Source organism: Grammomys surdaster, unplaced genomic scaffold (genome assembly GCF_004785775.1).
Source record: "Grammomys surdaster isolate TR1022 unplaced genomic scaffold, NIH_TR_1.0 255, whole genome shotgun sequence".
Taxonomy (NCBI): domain Eukaryota; kingdom Metazoa; phylum Chordata; class Mammalia; order Rodentia; family Muridae; genus Grammomys; species Grammomys surdaster.
In genome coordinates, this window is record NW_021604696.1 from 947,090 (window position 1) to 962,977 (window position 15,888).

The window sequence follows — 15,888 nt, forward strand, 5'->3', positions numbered from 1 at the left end:
CATAGGGGGAAGAAGAGAACCTTGACCTCATGAAGGCTGGACGCCCCAGGTAGTGGGAATTTTGAGGGTGGGGAGGTGGGAGTTGGGGGGTAGACAGAGGTTACATCCACAGAGAAGAAGGAGGAGGGGTGAGGGGATAGGGGGTTCCTGGGTGGGTGGGGGATGGGGTAAGGGGACAACATATGAAATGTAAATAAAACATCCAATAAAAATAAAAATAAAAATAAATAAGATAAAATAAATAAACTATTAAAAAAAAGGATGATGCTGGTGATACTATAGAAACCCCAACAGGATTGGTCTTCATGGGTGAAGAAGTACAAGAAGGAGAAATGTCTACTATAAAAAAAAATCAAGAAAATAAAGAGAAACACAATAAAGAGAGATACTTGATATGAAGTAGAAACTAAAATAGCTAAAGTGTATATGCAGGAGAGATGGAGAATTTCAAGAAAGTATATCATTTGAGGTATGCTGAAGTTTATGAGTAACATGGCCAAGGAGTAGCATGAACCACGGACATTCAAAGATATTTACTTGATGCTAGGAAATTTTTCTAGAAAGAGATTTTGTTGCCAGTCTTTGATTCTCAATGCAGAAGCTGTGTTACACTTTGGTAGGTAGGAAGAAATTAGACTGGACATGGAAGCTGTAGTCAACTACATTTCTCTAAAATGTAATTTTTTTCTCGTGGTGTTAGAGCAAGTAGTCCTATTCTGCATCAAATGGCAGAATAGAAAAGATTAATTACAACAAGCACATAGCAAACAGAATATCTCTGCATGACATAGTGAGAGCCACTGCACTAGTACTTATAATTAACAAAACTTGTTTTCTATGCTGGAGACATGAAATAATCTTTTATGGGGTTGCCGAGAAGGTGTCTTCAGTGGAAAATTGTTTGTCAATTATGGTTCTTGGCACCTGGAACATGCCTTAACATCATGGAGAGACAGCTTCATCTAATTTCACTGGGCATCTGTTACAAGAAAAGGAACTGGGAAATTAGGAAACACAGGATAAGTAACTGTGGCAGTCTCCTTGAGAAAATAAAACCTAGCTCTGATTCGGATGACAATGTATATCCAGGGACTAACTCTATGATTGACAACTTCTTCATGTTCTTTCCAAAGTGGAGTTTGCCCTGGCTTTTCTCTAAAGAGAAGACTGAAGTCTTGGTTTTTTTTTTTTTGATAATCAGTTATTATAAAAATATATGTATATTCTAAGATGCCTTGCAAAAGTATTGCCAGGTACATTAGAGTTTGTACTTTTTTCTAGTATATCTCTGTTAGGTATAGTTTCTCTATTCTTTGATTGGTGTTTCAGTCTTTGAAAGCCCCAAGAGTCCAGCCTTCTTGACTCTGTTGGTCTTCCTGTGGAGTTCCTATCCTCTCCACACAGTCCCCCCTCCCCTGCAATCCTTTCTCCTATTCTTCCATAAGAATTCCAAAGTTCCATCTACTGTTTGGCTGAAGGTGTCTGCATCTGTCTGAGTCAGTCTGGGTGGAGCCTCTCAGAGGACAGCCATGCTAGACTCCTGTCTGCAAGCATAGTAGAGTACCATTAATAGTGTCAGGGATTGGTGCTTGCCCATGGGATGGGTCTAGCTTGATCTTCTTGGGGGTCTTGAACAACTGGAGTCAGGGCTATCACAAAAGCTGTTGCCTGGATGTGGAACATGTTCTTCTAGCTGGGCTGTCCTGTCTGACCTCAGTGGGAAAGGGTGGGTCTAGCCTTGAATACTTGATTTGCGAGGGTTGGAGGATATTTAGTGTGCCCCCACCCACTCAAAGGGGAAGGGATCGGGGATGGAGAAAAGATTGTGGGAGCAGGTTCCTGGGAAAGGAGTAGTAAGCAGGATGTAAAGGTTTTTTTTTTTAAAAAAAGAAAAAAAAACTTTATTTTGTAATTTGTAAAAGTAATTTTATTTTATGAAGACTTGGTAGTACAACCATGTTTTTAAAAAGCTGATTTAAACTATATTTTATATTTAAACCTAACATGAAAGTAAAAATTACTACCAAACTGGAAATTCTGAGCATTTACTATCTAATGTTTCTTACTTAACAGATACATTATACATGTTGTCCTAAAAATTACATAGCACTGAAAATTCTTAGAAATCTTACCTTCAATTTTAAGAATATAGACAAGTGGACAAAGTATTATACATGTATCAGAGTGACTTTATTAGTCTGCCTTGTATTACTATTAATAAATAACCACAGTCACTAAGTGATAAGAGTGAAAAGTTGGTCCACCTCTATCCTTTAGAAGTCAAAATGACCAGGCGCTGTTGATTCTGTTATGTAGAAACAACAGAATGCTGTTTTAACTCACAAATGCTTCCCGGATATGTTCTACCTTATATCTTCCTTAGCTTGATAATCAGTCCTAGTAAAAGTTAGAAGTGTAGAGTTGTTAAACTTCAAGCTACATAAAAATTGAGCTTACTCCTCAAACCAAGAACATAATTTATCTCCTTTGTTTAGTCTTCCAAATAGATCTTCACCAAGAGTACTTGTACAACACACTAATTATTACCAGTATTGAAGTTCAGGTTAATAAAAACATGCATCAAGGCTCTTGAGAAACTTAAGGCCTCTGTACACAAAACTGCTGTCATCTACATTGTAAAATAGCCCAACAAACATCTTGTTTACTCAGATTTAGTTAGATTTCAATTTATATTTCATCTTCCAATGTAAGGCTATACAAAGTAAGAACCTTTATCAGATACCACATTTTTTTCTTTTTTCTTTTTTCTGTTTTCTCCAAGAGGATGTCTGACAACCACACACACACACACACACACACACACACACATATCCCAACAGACCTCCCCATTCACTGGGACCTCAAGTCTCTCAAGGGTTAGGTGCATCTTCTCTCACTGAGACCAGACCAGGCAGTCATGTGCTGTGTAGGAGTCAGCGGCCTCAAACCAGCTAGTGTTATGCTTCCTGGTTGCTGGCTCAGTGTCTGAGAGATCTCAGAGGTCCGAGTTAATTGAAACTGATGGTCTTCCTATGGGGTCGCCCTCCTCCTTAGCTTCTTTCAGCCTTTTCCTAATTCAATCCCAGGGGTCCCTGGCTTCTGTCCATTGGTTGGGTGTAAGTAACTGCCTGTCTCAGGTAACTGCTTATTGGGCCTCTCAGAGGGCAGCCATGCTAGGCTCCTGTCATGCATGTGCTTTTGTGTCTGAGATACCTCAGGATATTTTTTAGTTTCATCAATTTGCCTGCAAAAGTCATGTTGTCTTCATCTTTTAATGTTTCCGGGGACGTTCGTCCAACCAAAGATATATGAGGAGTGGCCCATTCTGTTTTTGACCACCTCTTTCTATGATCACGTGAAGCTAAATTCTGAAACCTGTTCTTTGGTAAAATACTTCTGTTTTAATAGAATGTATTTCTCTAAGAAGTGATGTATGTATAGTAATATTTTTATACTTTCAATGATCACATCTGCAAGAAATAATTTTAGTTTTTCTATTATCTGTACCTTTAGATACCTCAGAAATTTGTTTCTTGTATTTCCTCTCACAGAGAATTAATTTATTCAACATTCTCCCCCATCATGATAGGATGAGTTCATGCTGCAAGGGCTTTATCAAAGAAACAACCTCAGCTATAACATACCACTTTATCTTTGCATTCATTTTACCACTATGCTCAAACCTGATCTTTGATCTTATAATTATACACCAAGATATATTACACACAGGTTCCATAAATGTTAATATATAAACATATAAACATTTCTCCACCATCTCTAAAAATAATTAATGACAGATTGGTCTCTCATTTTATCCGCCAGCAACTTTGATCACTTTCCAAGTGATTGGATTTACCTATTTTAGAGACTAAGACATAGTTTAATTTCATAGCATTCCTTTATTTTACTCATGTGTGTTATATGATTATATTCCCTACCAATTGTGACTATACACTATTACATTATTTCAAATTTGTAACAATAACCAAGCATTTTCTTAAATTCACTGTGCTGGTTAGTCTTTACCAACTATTAGAAAGTTGATCCAAATTAGAGACACCTGAGAAAAATAATTTTAAAATATTATATCCATAAAATTGGCCTGTAAGCATATCTCTGGGACCATTTTCATGATTACTGATTGAAAGTGGGATCTGGCAGCACACTGTAAGTAGTGTCATCCTTGAGAAGAAGAGCCTGCATTGTATAAAAAAACAAATCGTTCAGGAGAACAAGTTAGTAAGCAGCGCCCTTCTATGATTTCTCCTTCAAGCTCCTGCCTTGAGTCCTTGTCTGGGCTTCCGTTGATGATAGACTACAACCTCTGAGCCAAATTAACCTTTATTTCTCATGTTGCTTTTGGTCCTGCTGTTTATCAAAGCAAATGAGAAGCTAACTAGGACACACATTATTTATTCATTTACTCTCCCATGAGACTTTCACGGTCAAACGGATTATATTACAAATAGTATTTCACAAACAATATATGGTGAAATTCTCTGTGTTATCTTTTTAATATATATATGCATATAAACATATTTTGCATATATAGGCTAATATCAAACCTAATATAAGTATTTGGAAAGGTTTTTTTAACGAACTCTTTAAAAGAACATATTAAAAATAAGCTCATGCGTGAATAATTTGCATTTGTCTAACAATGAGCATGGCTTATCATCCTAAATAAAGAAACAGAACCATTCCATCCCTCATTAGTATGTCAAAATGCTTCCACACTTCTATTTAGCATCTTTAAATGGTGTTACCTTCTGTTACAACTGGTGAAGTTTTTGTCTAACAGTCAGTTTCCACTTCAAGAATGAACCAGGGTTTATTGGTCCAGCTGTATGCAACTAATAAAACAGGAAACTAAAATTTAATAGATCAACCATAAATTCCCTTCAGTTTTATGGTCCCACCTTGGATAATCGAAGTGATTGCTGTGTGTGATTTCTGAGTCTGAATTTGGTAAAATTGGTGCGCTGTATATACTGGAATTGCAGTGATGATGGATTTAATCCCAAACTACATTTACAGAAGTAAGTGTTACCAGACAGCTTCTGGCTAATACCAAGAGGTATGTAAAATATCCATTTTCATGAAACCTTGCTGCTTTATTAATATATTTGGATACATATGTTATGTGTGTGTGTGCTTGAGAGAAGAGCGTGGATTTTTTTTAATAACTATAAGTATATTGTCTTGTTTTCTGTTTTGCTTTAGTTTCTTTGTTCAGTTTGGTTTGGTTTCGGCATGGATAGTCTTTATTCATTCCACAAGCACAGTGCTTACAAATCTACACAGCAGAGACCCCATCATCATTAGTAAAATTCCATTATGATTTTCATCCTCAATATTTCAAATTTCAATGATTACTAAAGCACCAAAGCTTTAGAAATCAAGAAATAAGAAATTCTAACACAAGAATCCACTACTACACAAGTAGCTCCTTTGAACAATTTGCCAGGATTGATTATATATTGAAGGTAGTTTCTTGGCTGTAAAATGGAGAAAATGATAATAATTATAAAAGAATATAATGTAATACACAGCAATGAAGAACTATATCTATCTCAGGGCATTCTGGATACTTCAACAGAAACTTGCTAAACGGATTAGCTCATGAACAGCCTAAATTTACCACAATTCTCTAAGCAGAAAAAGAAGTCCAAGATCACAGAACTGGGAGATGTAATGTGTAATGGAATTCAACCCTGGTTTCTGTATCATCATGTGGAAGAATGGCATAATTAAAACAACAACAACAACAACAAACTCCCTTGGGCTTTATTTTTTAAACAAGAAAAAGCCCTCATGATTTATAAATTCCACAAAACTAACACCTTTTACTACCCTCATATTTATTTTTTGAATTTTGAGAGACAAGTTTTAGAGAAATAATTCTCTCAGACAATATCAGTATGCAATATCAATATTTTAGGAATATGTTAATAAGTTTCACCTAGAACCTACGTGAGCACTTTATTACTTTACTGAGGGTAGGTAATGGAGACTAACAAATTACATTGAATAATACTGACCATAGGTCCTTGAACTATATCTTTCTGTACATCATTCAGTTTTGACTTCACCTTGGTAGTTTTCTAGTTGTTTGTTGTACTATTAACATTTATGATATAATATATAGTGTAGTATAATTTGCAGCCAATTGCTTTATCGATATATCATCCTGTTGCTTTTATCACAACACATAGAATCTACACTTGGAGCTTATACTTCATCAAAATTATCTCAGTCTATCCTACAGAAACAAAAATGTGTTTATGACATATAAATTGTATAATTAGATTAGTTTCATTATTAAAGGATCTGTCTGTTTTATGATCTACTGTTGGACACTAAGCTTAAATCAACTAGATTATAAAAGTTGTGGAGTCAGATTGACATAGTATATACAGAGAATAAAATGTCTGTAGATATTGACCAAAATCTTTAAATGCTGACTAAGCACAAGTGTATAGTGTAGTTTAACTTAAATGATTTTCTCTTGACTTTTTTATGGCTTGTGTTTTCATTGATAAAAGTGTGGTGTTGAAGTTCCTCAGTGTTGGCACCTCTCTGATCCTTCAGATCTGACAATGTCTGTTAAGCACGAATGCATTCTTGTTTAACTGATTCCTTCATTATTATCTAGTGATTGGTTTTTATAATTTTTTCTTTTGGACTAAATACCTTAGCTCGCTTTTGCTGTACATTAGCATAGAAAACTTTTGCACATGCTTTCACGATATTATTAGTTTTTACTGATGAAGTCAGTTTCCTTTAAGCAGAATAAGGACACATATAAATTTAAGTGTCTGTTTCATATGTTGGAAGGGTGACTGTAATTCATAGTAACCAGTATATATTCCATACAATAGACAAGAAGAACTTGAAGGCTCCAAATCAAAACACTCGATAATTGAGCTAATGATTTTGATTTTAACAGTTCATCCTGTTATGCATATGTTGAAGTACTACATGATTATGTCAATTAATATCTATAAAGTTCAAATATTAATTGAAATATTTAACCTTGAATATTATCTATTTTTCCATTGAAGAATAGCTTTTACTCTTGGAAATCTTTAATTGGTGCAAGTTATGGTTTCATCATGTCCTCTCATTCCTACTTGTGTTCAAGACCTTTGAATGGCCCTAGCTATTTTCCCTCACAATTTCCTGTGGGAAGCCATGGCAAGGCCTTACTCTTGGCAAACACTCACCCTTGGCTCTCCTATCTACTATTCTTCTTTCTATTTAGAACCCCTGGTAGAGAACAACGGGTATAACCTATTTAGACCCCACAGCTGCAGCTAGTTTCCTCCACCTGCAAAGCCCTCTTTCCCTTCCTGCCCCTCCCCATATCCTGTTTTGCAAGTATATAACTGATGTGAACAATAAAATATTTGCCAGCTTGATCCATCTTCTTGACTTGCTTTGCCTCTTTATTTGCTTGTACATCTCAGTCCTCTCCACTGGATCTGGGGGTCCCACTTGATTGTCCAGCTGGACTGGACAATTTCCTGTCTTTTTTATGTTTTATGCTTATTAATAACCTCTGGAGTCTAATTGGTACTGTTTATATGTACAGCTGTGTGGCCAAATACTGAAGTACAAGCACCAACCAGTGGCAATGACACTAAAGTAGATGAAGTCCTCTCCCTCGTTAGTCAGCATCAACTGATAGCTCATCCAGCAGGGTTAGGGCCTCAGAACCTTTAAACTGTCATGCTGGTATTTTGAGTGACTTGATACTCTCTAAGCCTTATACAAGTAATCACAGCTACCATTAAGAGATGTGTGTAACAACCAGGTCATGTCCAAAATTATCATCTTACAGCTTTCCACTTCATCTTATATTCTGTCTGCCTCCTCTTCCATGAAGTTCCTTGTGCCTTGGATAGTATTGCAAAAGATCATCCATTCACAGCCAACCACTCAGAGTTATTTAGCCTTGGCATGTTGAGCAGTTAGTTCTATGTCTCTGTAAGTCACTCCCTACTGCAGAAAGAAGTCTTTATGGGAAAAAAATGGAGTATCTTATAAAAGAAAATGACAAAAAAAGAAGTTGCCAATGTGTGGTAGTATATGCCTTTATTCCCAGCCCTCAGGATGCCGACACAGGCAGATCTCCATGAGTTTGAATCCAGCCTGGTCTACATGGTGAGTTTCAAGACAATCAGGACTGTATAAAAAATTCCTGTCCCTAAAATCAAAAATTACCCCCAACCAGAAAGAAGAGGAAGAAAGAGGAGGTTGAGGAGGAGGAGGAGGAGGAGGAGGAAGAAGAGGAAGAGGAGGAGGAAAAGGAGAAAGTGGAGGTTTTGAATATTTTCTGACCAAAGTTGAATGCAGCATGCAGTTTTTCCACCATGATCATTTAACATTCAGAATAGCAATGATGGAGTCCCTTCTACAGGCTGTGATCTCCCTTGTCATGAGAGTTTATGATTGGTTTCCTATACCATCAATGAAATCCCTCCTGTAGAGCTTGTTTCATATTCAATCAGTAGATGGCTACTTATACCCATAGATATTGCACTATTATTGTACCAGTCAGTACTTATTAGCAGGTCACATAGATTCCAGTGCTGAATAAGACTATTGATGTCTTTTCTTTCCTTCTGGCCTATGTAGCACCTTCTGATACTATGTAAGATAGTCACCAGGGAGAGAACTTCTTGGTCATTTTGGGTTTGGTTTCCTCTATGTTCTGAATCCAAAATAAGTGGTTTCTTCATTGTTAGGATCTTACCCTCTAAGTATGGTGGTCAACAAAGTATAATAGCAATACCTATATTATTAGGGTATGCCTCTGGAGTTTCTGTGACTAATCAGTCATAAATATGTATCACATTTCTGGCCCTAACAGTTTCATCTAATAACCAATATCTTTTGGAAACAGTTTTGTCCACCCATGAATGTCATTTCTGATCAAACACACACACACACATACATACATACACACATACACACACAATTTAACTTACAAACTAATAGATTTCTATAAGGCTAATTTATATATCCTTAGATTTTGCTTAATCAAGTATCATCTTCCAATACCCCTTTCCCATTTACACATTCCTTACTTTCATATCACCTATATTTTACTATCTCCTCTAATTTTTCTCCTTTGACTGGAAGATTGTAGGTTTTCATTTAGTCTTTCCATGAACCCTTCATTTTAGTTATATGATCTGCATGAGCATTAGAAATATTTTTAAATGTATGCAAGAAGAAAATATTAAACAGCAGAATAATGCAAAGTAAAAATTATTTTAAAAAAAGGTGTTTGGCCAGGCAGTGGTGATGCTTTTAATCCCAGCACTTGGAAGACAGAGGCAGGTGGATTTCTGAGTTCCAGGACAGCCTGGTCTACAGAGTAAGTTCCAGGACAGCCAGGGCTACACAAAGAAACCCTGTCTTGAAAGAAAAAAAAGGGGGGGGGTTAAAGTACCCAAAGACACTATTATAGAATACTAACTTTCCCTTTCTCCTCAGGTTTCAATTACAGTTAGCATCTTAGGAAACAGCAGAATCAATTTTCTTCTTGATATTGGGATTATGTTTGGTTAGAACCTATATACTTTCTACACATCCTTTCAGGTTTTTTTGAGTTCATATGTGTATCAGTCCTGTTGTATCTGGAAGATTGTTAGATCCACTGTTAGATATTAAAGAGTTTCTGCTTCTTCTTTCATATAGATCCTTGAACACTGAGGGGAGACGTTTGAAGAAGGCATCCCACTTAGGGCTGAGTACACCAAAGTCTCTTAATCACTGAACATTGTCTGTTTGTAGGAATTAGTGTTAATTCTCATCTCTTAAAAGAAACTTATAAATTGTTTTCAAATCCAGAGTGATGGAAGTCACACACTGATAAACACAATCTGAAACAAAACAGTAAACATTAAGGATTTACTTAATGATTCTTTCTCTTCTCTCCAAACCTCAATTTATGTGGGACTACTTAAGGGTATCTTGGTTCATGGCTGGGCATGGGCCTGGAACCCTGAGACTCCAAGGGAGAAACGGCAGGCTTTTGGCCACGTCCCCAGTCTCATTTCCATTGACTTACATTGTTCAGTCAAGTAGGCCATTACAGCCCCTCCCAGGTAGAGGGTGTGGCTACAGGCCTAAGGCCCTAGGAATTTTCATACTAATGAATGCCAGAGGGTGGAGCAAATTAAGCATTCTTCCCAGAACCTCCCTCTTTCTCCCTCCCTATTTAACTCAGGTCTGCCCTGAGTTTCAGGGGAGTACATCCAAATCCATCCACCATCCTCCATGAAAATAAACCTTTCTGGATCCAAGGACTTCCTCATGTCATTGGGGTCTACTGTCGCAAAAGCCCCCAGCCTCTAGAACCTTAGACTTTCTCCTGAATGTGGGATCTGACACGTGGAAAGTCTCTGGGACTCATCCCCCACCGCTGTGGCCTTTTTTCCCCACAAATTTACTTGTCAAAGTCATTACCTCCTTCATCCTTTATCAGAAGAAAACTATTAAGAGATATTTGGCCAATTGTTATTCAGTACAACATGGATAGTATTTAAATCCTAAACACAGAGATCACATTATATATACTGAGATGCGTTTATAGATTTGGGGGCACGGGGTGTGTGTGTTCATGATCCCCAGTGTAACAGTTAAAGAAAAGAAAGCCATATGTTATAAAGACAGTGAGGAAGGGTATATGGGAAGGGGTGGAAGAAGGAAAGGAAAGAATAAAATGATATAATTGCATTTTAATATCATAAACTAAAATATTTAAAAAATAAATAAGTTTTAGAACAAAAAGGACAGAGCTAAATAAGTTCTCTAGACAGGCTCCAAATGATCTGTCATCCCATTATTGAAAGCACTCTAGCTGTTCTGACCATGGTAAATATTGCACTTCTCCCTCATTTTCTCTGCCTTTCTAGAAATATTAGATTACATTCTTAATTCTTAAGGTCCATTCCCTTATTTGGCCAATCCCTACTCCTGAGGATGACTACCAAGAAAGATCCAGCTATCAAAAGTATTGAAGTTCAACAGTCAAATGCAACATTTGTCTCACCTAATTTACATACTCAATTAAAATTAAACACCTCATTCTAACACGAAGTTTTCTATTTTACCTTTATAAACTCCCATTTTCCTATGGGATATATATATACTCTCTTTATCCTTTCCTCCTCTCCCTTGTCCCTTTTCTCTCCTCTCCTTTGTTTCCTTCCCCTTCTTCCTTCTCCTCTAACTCCTGTCTTTGTCTCTTATCCTTGCCCTCTATACCTCTAGGGCAAATAAATCTCCTTTGTGCTGATAAGTTGGTTTTCTGGATCCTGAGCCAATAGATACTTTTCCTTTCAAGTATCCTACAGGAAGGGAGCTGGAAGAGGTGCATGCATAGGGAAAGGACAGAGAGGAGAAACTATTGCTCATCAGCAAGACAATGTGAAAGGCTTCATCTAGAACTATCTAGAATGATCAGCCTCCAGAACAGCAAACAAATAAAAATAGAATTAAAGCCACTTAATCTGCATTATGCTATGACAGTAATAGCAGGCTAAACTACTAGATAAAAATCCCAACGAACAGAAAAGGGAAAAATTAACCAAAATTCTAACTTTTTTCTAACATTTCTAACTGCCAGTGAACAATCGTGAAATGAATGGCTTAAGATGCATATTTTTGATATTACCTTAGTTGGACATTTCATTTTATGGACCTGGGAACTAACATTATAAAAGGCAATTTGCATTTTCATGCCTATTTCTCCAATCAAGTTTCCCCACTCACATCCTCACATACATGATCTGGTAGCTCCAGCTCTTTGGTCTATCTTTCAAGGACCACACTACTACCTTCTCTGGAAATCTGTTGGAGATTCCATTGCCTTTGCCTCCTAGAGTTTGGTTTAATTCCTCTGGCCTCATCATCTCTAGTTTGCAGACTTCACAACTTTCTCTTCCTTCAGAAAACATTCCCTGACATGTAAGATGACCTCAGTCCCTAGCCCCATAAAGCTTCTTGTATCTAATACATGTTGCTCACTCCCCTGAGATCTGAAGTACAAAAGAAAGGCTCTAGAGCTACTTTGGCAACCCTACACCAAGCATGAGCAGAATTTTTGGATATATGGAGTAATGCTCACCTGACAGATAATAACTAAATGGCTCCAGGATAATGTATCTGGGAAAATGGAAGGAAAATAGAAATCTTTCTGACTCTGAAGTCTATGCTTTTTCTTTCCTGTCAAGGGTGTGAACGTTTAGATATACTTGTACATCCTTCCTACATAAATGCATATCAGTATATAATGTGCACTCAGACATAAACACTATAACACATTTATGTTATGTTTATATTATTTTAAGAAAGGCCCAAGGTACAGAAATTATCTTGATGTTTCTAAAATGAAATTAATGCAAATATACAGAATGGATGCTGCCAAGGGCTCTGTTGTCTCATTTTCTCTCATCTCACTTCAAGAACCAACAAATGTAGTATATTAAGCTAACAGGAATCCTCAACGACATTGGTCAAGACTGAAAGGTTCTATCAGTGACTGTAGCAATGCAACTGCAATGAATAAGACCAGGCATATTAAAGTCTCTCTAGCTAATCATCTCACTAACTTTCCTAGGTTTACAAAGTGAAATTCTCATTATTATTTGACAGTGTAAGACGCTGACCACTTCCGTCCAAAGGCATGAGATACACCCCTGGAGTGTAAGCCCTAAAAGAAATCCATCTAGATAACATTCAATCAGATCCCTATATTCCACAATGAAAAGACATGAATCTGTTTCTCAGGAGATACCAATAACTAAATAACTCTGAATTTTTTGATCCTCTGTGTATTTTTCTGAGTAAACAGAATTCCTTTATAACCTCAGACTGTTCTTCTAGGCTGATTTGGTGAAACTCAGTATGTTAGTGTGAGTCAAAACACAATCATATATGTCAGACTCTGGCAGAGCCACTCAGGAGACAGCTAAATTAAGCATCTATCACCATGCACTTCCTGGCATCCACAACTATTTCTGCCTTTGGTGACTGCACATGGGATAGATACCCTGGTGGGACAGTCTCTGGATGGCCCCTCCTTCAGTCACTGCCCCACGTTTTGTCTCCATATTTGTACCCATGAGTATTTTGTTACTCCTACTAAGAAGGACCAAAGCACCCAAAATTTGGTCTTCCTTGTTCATGAGCTTCATGTGGTCTGTGAGTTGCATCTTGGGTATTCCAAGCTTTTGGGCTAATATCCACTTATCAATGAGTGCATACCATGTGTGTTCTTTTGTGATTGGCTTACCTCACTCATGATAATATTTTCTAGTTCCATCCATTTGCCAAAGAATTTCATGAATTCATCATTTTTAATAGCTGAATAGTACTCCATTGTGTAAATGTACCACATTTTCTGTATCTATTCCTCTATTGAAGGACATCTGGGTTCTTCTCAGCTTCTGGCTATTATAAACTGATCATGGGGTTCCCAACGGAAGAAGACTGAAGGAGCTGAAGGGATTTGCTGCTTCATGGGAAGAGCAACAATACCAACCAACCAGAGCTCCCAGGGTCTAAACCACCAGCTTGAGACCACACAGGGAGGGACCCCTGGCTCCAGATGTATATGGAGGGGAGGATGGCCTTGTTGAGCATTGGTGGGAGAGGAGGTCCTTGGTCCTGTGAAGGCTGGATGCCCCAGTATGGGAGAATTTGAGGGCTGGGAGATAGGAATGAGTGGGTTGGGGCACACCCTCATAGAAGCAGGAGGAGGGAGGATGGAATAGATGACTTCTTAGGGGGGGATGGGGAAAGTGGATAACATCTGAAACGCAAATAAATAAAATATCCAATAAAAATGTTTCTAAAAAAAAAGAAATGAAATTAGTAAAATTCATAATTGTAACTATGACAGACCATGGGAAAAAGAAGAGTGTATTCTTTAAAATAACAAAATAATCTCAAAATTAATCTCTTTTTAAATTAATGAAAGTAAGAATTTTAAGTACATATTGTGTGCATGCAAGAAAGCTATGAACATTAGCTTTCTAAATCATCCATAATATGATTTTGCCAAAAAATAAATAAAATTGTGTGCTAAATTAGACCAATATATGGACATTTCTCGGTTTTCTTTTTTCTAAAATAGGTATTTCATCTCAAGGAAATGTTATTAAATACGACTTAATTGCTCATCATGATAAAGATAATAATTGCTCTACTGTTATAATAATTTTCTAGATTAAATCTAATTAGTGATCTTACTTTATAATAATTTGCTGTCAATTATTTCAGTATTGAGTATTATTTTATGATTTCTGCCACATAATTTAATTAGAATGGCTATAATTAGTGTGGAGTAAGAATAATTTCACTGATATTTAATCTTAATATTTGCATCAGCAGATGCAAAATGTATTTAAAATTCATTTAATCAGTAAAATAAATTGCAGTTTTATCTGAGAATAACATTTTATGATTCATAATATGATGTGGAAAAACTTTTCTTTATATGAACACAGGAAAAAATAGTGTCTATTCACATGCTTTTAAGGACTCAGTCTGAATAAAGATCAAACATAATTATGATTACTTTGGAATTTGCTAGAAAAATAACTCAATTGCATGGTATTTTCAAAATTAAATTCAAAGCTTTTAGCTTTTCTTTGTTCAGCTGCCCATAATTGTTAGAAAATCTGATTATGGCTGAATGAATGCAAACAGTTAGCTTGCCAGTAGAAACCCCCATGGGCAAAGGGATTATCAGTCATAACATGGAGCCTAGAACCAATGTGCTATCACATAGGAGGTGGCATCTAAGAGCTTAATAACATTTTATGTTCTTGTCCAAGAATGAATGTCTCTTTAAACTCACTTTTCAGAAAACCTAGCAGATCTCTAGTATCACAATTGTTGCTGTGAGCTATCACTTGGAATTTATTTTTCTAAGTCTTAAAAATAAAGCCTAAAATATTACAAACAAATCTTAAAGTAACAGATAAAAGTAAGATAGCCACGCATGGTATATCCATAGGCTGCTAAAATCAACAGGGAAACACCAGGGAGAAGTAGGATAACAGGAACCCAGTGATGTGGCCTACAGCAGTTTCAAAAGCACACACAGAAAGGAAATTTTAAAAAGAACTCAAGAGATATAAAATCCAAAGTCCATATTGACATGCTTAGCCTCAGCTGAAGAAATCTCTGTGCCCAGTGCCAGTGTAGAGACACAAAGAGTCAGCACCATGGCTTAAGATATGGGAAAAGCCTCAGATACCTTTACCTGAGCATTCAGTAGTAGAAGATCATGAGAGGAAGCAGTCAAAAATAAAGCTACACTTAGTAACTACCCTTGCAGAGGATCAGCGATTCAAGGAAAAGCACTCCTCTCTCTAGGAGCTGTGGAAAGAAGACATTTTAAAAAGATCTCACCAGACTCTGCTGCTAGAAAGTTCTAGAATAAAATATTCCTCCTTGCATGGAGTACTCTGGGAACACAGAGAGGACCTCATTGAACTGTACTTTCAGTACTGGACAACAAAATAACTATAGAGGAGAAAAAATTGATTCAAGCAGAATCATGCCAGGTGTAACTCTGGTATGAACTAGACTGAAATATACTATAGAAAAATGGTCCTGGCAGGCATACCCATGTGAAGGATGGCTTAGAGGCAGGTTTAGCATTCATGTTTATGTGAGAGGCTATATAAAAACAGGCAGACCCATTAGACACACAAACACGACTGACAACAGACAGACTTAACATTCCCACCCAATTCTCTTTCCTTGACTTTTAATCATCTCTAATTTAATACCTCACATCAGTCTATAGACCAGCTATAGTCACCAGATGTTTCTAAAGGATATTAAAAATATATACCAAAT